This window comes from Molossus molossus, unplaced genomic scaffold (assembly GCF_014108415.1).
Source record: "Molossus molossus isolate mMolMol1 unplaced genomic scaffold, mMolMol1.p scaffold_m16_p_6, whole genome shotgun sequence".
NCBI lineage: Eukaryota > Metazoa > Chordata > Mammalia > Chiroptera > Molossidae > Molossus > Molossus molossus.
In genome coordinates, this window is record NW_023425399.1 from 109,480,744 (window position 1) to 109,483,905 (window position 3,162).

At 79.9% G+C, this 3,162-nt stretch overlaps 1 pseudogene; it reads left to right on the plus strand.

The window, feature by feature from the left end:
- The first annotated feature begins 437 nt into the window (after positions 1-437).
- LOC118619285 lies at positions 438-2,819 on the plus strand (annotated as a pseudogene).
- The last annotated feature ends 343 nt before the right edge of the window (positions 2,820-3,162 follow it).

The window sequence follows — 3,162 nt, forward strand, 5'->3', positions numbered from 1 at the left end:
CGCCTCCTCCCTCCTCTCTCCGCTCCGCCTCCCCCCTCCGCTCTCCCCTCCGCCTCCCCCCTCCGCTCTCCCCTCGCCTCCCCCCTCCGCTCTCCCCCTCCGCCCCTCCCCCTCTCCGCTCCCCTCCGCTCCCCCTCCCCTCTCCCCTCCCTCCCCCTCCGCCTCCCCCCCTCCGCTCTCCGCTCCGTCTCCCCCCTCCTCTCTCCCCTCCGCCTCCCCCCTCCGCTCTCCCCTCCGCTCCCGCTCCCCCTCCCTCTCCCCCTCCTCCCCTCCCCCTCCGCTCCCTCCCCCCTCCGCCTCCCCTCCGCCTCCCCCCTCCGCTCTCCGCTCCGCCTCTCCGCCTCCCCCCTCCGCCTCTCCCCCTCCCGCCTCCCCCCGCCTCTCCCCCCCTCGCCCCCCCCTCCCTCTCCCCCTCCGCCTCCCCCCTCCTCCCCCCTCCGCCCTCCCCCGCTCCCCCTCTCCTCCCTCCTCCGCCTCCCCTCCCCTCCCCTCCGCCTTCTCCTCTCTCCCCTCCGCCTCCCCCCTCCGCTCTCCCCTCCGCCTCCCCCCTCCGCTCTCCCCTCCCCCCTCCCTCCTCCCCTCCCGCCTCCCCCCTCCGCTCTCCCCCCCCTCCCCCCTCCGCTCTCCCCTCCGCCCCCCCTCCGCCTCCCCCCTCCGCTCTCCCCTCCGCCTCCCCCCTCCGCCTCCCCCCTCCCTCCCTCCGCCCTCCCCCTCCGCCTCCCCCCTCCGCCTCCCGCCCTCCCCCCTCCGCCTCCCCCCTCCGCCCCCCCTCCGCTCTCCCCTCCGCCTCCCCCCTCCGCTCTCCCCTCCGCCTCCCCCCTCCGCCTCCCCCCTCCGCTCTCCCCTCCGCCTCCCCCCCTCCGCTCCGCCTCCCCCCTCCGCTCTCCCCTCCGCCTCCCCCCTCCGCCTCCCCCCTCCTCTCTCCGCTCCGCCTCCCCCCTCCTCTCTCCCCTCCGCCTCCCCCCTCCTCTCTCTCCCCCTCCCCCCCTCTCTCCCTCCGCTCCTCCCCTCCTCCCCTCCGCCCCCCTCCCCGCCTCCCCCCTCCTCTCTCCGCTCCGCCTCCCCCTCCCTCTCCCCTCCCCTCCCCCTCCGCTCCCCATCCGCCTCCCTCCTCTATCCGCTCGCCTCCCCCCTCCGCCTCCCCCCTCCGCTCTCCCCTCCGCCTCCCCCTCCGCTCCCCCCCTCCGCTCCCCCCTCCGCCTCCCCGCTCCGCTCCCCCCTCCGCTCCCCCCCTCCGCCTCCCCCCTCCGCTCTCCCCTCCGCCCCCCCTCCGCCTCCCCCCTCCTCCCTCTCCCCTCCGCCTCCCCCTACCGCTCTCCCCCCTCCGCCTCCCCCCTCCGCCTCCCCCCTCCGCTCTCCCCCTCCGCCTCCCCCCTCCGCTCTCCCCTCCCCCCCCCCTCCGCTCTCCCCTCCGCCTCCCCCCCTCCGCCTCCTCCCTCCTCTCGCCGCCCTCCTCCCCCCTCCTCTCTCCCTCCGCCTCCCCCCTCCTCCTCCCCTCCCCTCCCCCCTCCTCCTCTCCCCCCCCTCCGCCTCCTCTCGCTCCGCCTCCCCCCTCCGCCTCCCCCCCCTCCGCTCTCCCTCCTCCGCCTCCCCCTCCCTCCGCTCTCCCGCTCCGCCGCCTCCCCCCGCTCTCCCCTCCCCTCCCCCCTCTCTCCCCTCCGCCTCCCCCCCTCCTCCTCCCCCCTCCGCTCCCCTCCCCTCCCCGCCTCCCCCCTCCGCCTCCCCCCTCCGCTCTCCCTCCGCCTCCCCCTCCGCTCTCCCCCCTCCGCCTCCCCCCCCCCCGCTCCCGCCTCCCCCCCTCCGCTCTCCGCTCCGCCTCCCCCCTCCGCTCTCCGCTCCGCCTCCCCCCTCCGCTCTCCTCCCCCCCCCCGCCTCCCCCCTCCCTATCCCTCCGCCTCCCCCCTCCTCTCTCCCCTCCGCCTCCCCCCTCCTCTCTCCCCTCCGCCACCCCCCTCCTCTCCCTCCCCTCCCCCTCCGCTCTCCCCTCCGCCTCCCCCCTCCGCTCTCCTCTCTCCCCTCCGCCTCCCCCCTCCTCTCTCCCCTCCGCCTCCCCCCTCCTCTCTCCCCTCCGCCCCCTCCTCTCTCCCCTCCGCCTCCCCCTCCGCTCCCCCTCCCTCTCTCCCGCCCGTCCCCCCTCCGCTCCGCGTCCGCCTCCCCCCTCCGCTCCCCTCCGCCTCCCCCCTCCGCTCCCCCCCTCCGCCTCCCCCCTCCTCGCTCTCTCCCCTCCGCCTCCCCCCGCCCTCCTCCCTCCCCCCCCTCCGCCGCCCCTCCGCCTCCCCGCTCCGCCTCTCCGCTCTCCCCTCCGCCTCCCCCCTCCGCTCTCCCCCGCCTCCCCCCCCTCCCCCCTCCGCCTCCCCCTCCTCTCCCCCCTCCTCTCCCCCCTCCGCCTCCCCCCTCCGCCTCCCCCTCCGCCTCCCCCCTCCGCCTCCCCCCTCCGCTTCCCCCCTCCGCTCTCCCCTCCGCCTCCCCCCTCCTCTCTCCCCTCCACGCCTCCCCCCCCTCCCCTCTCCTCCGCCCCCTCCGCCGCCCCCCTCCGCTCTCCCCTCCTCCTCCGCTCCCCCTCCGCCTCCCCCGCTCCCCCCTCCGCTCCCCCTCCGCCTCCCCCCTCCGCCCCCCCTCCCCCTCTCCCTCCGCCTCCCCCCGCCTCCCCCTCCGCTCCCCTCCGCCTCCCCCTCCCCGCTCTCCCCTCCCTCCCCCTCCTCTCTCCCCTCCGCCTCCCCCCCTCTCTCCGCTCTCCCCCTCCCCCCCCCTCCCTCCCCCCCCTCCGCCTCCCCCCTCCGCCTCCCCCTCCGCCTCCCCTCCCTCTCCGCTCCCCCCCCCCTCCTCTCTCCCCTCCGCCTCCCCCCTCCCTCCCCCCTCCGCCTCCCGTCCTCTCTCTCCCCTCCGCCGCCCCCCTCCGCTCCCCCCCTCCGCCGCCCCCTCCGCTCTCTCTCCGCTCCGCCTCCCCCCTCCGCCTCCCCCCTCCGCTCTCCCCTCCGCCTCCCCCCTCCTCTCTCCGCTCCGCCTCCCCCCTCCTCTCTCCGCTCCGCCTCCCCCTCCGCTCCCCCCTCCGCCTCCTCCCTCCGCTCTCCCCTCCGCCTCCCCCTCCGCCCTCCTCTCCCCCCCTCCTCTCCCCTCGCTCTCTCCGCTCCGCCTTCTCCCTCCTCTCTCCCCTCCGCCTCC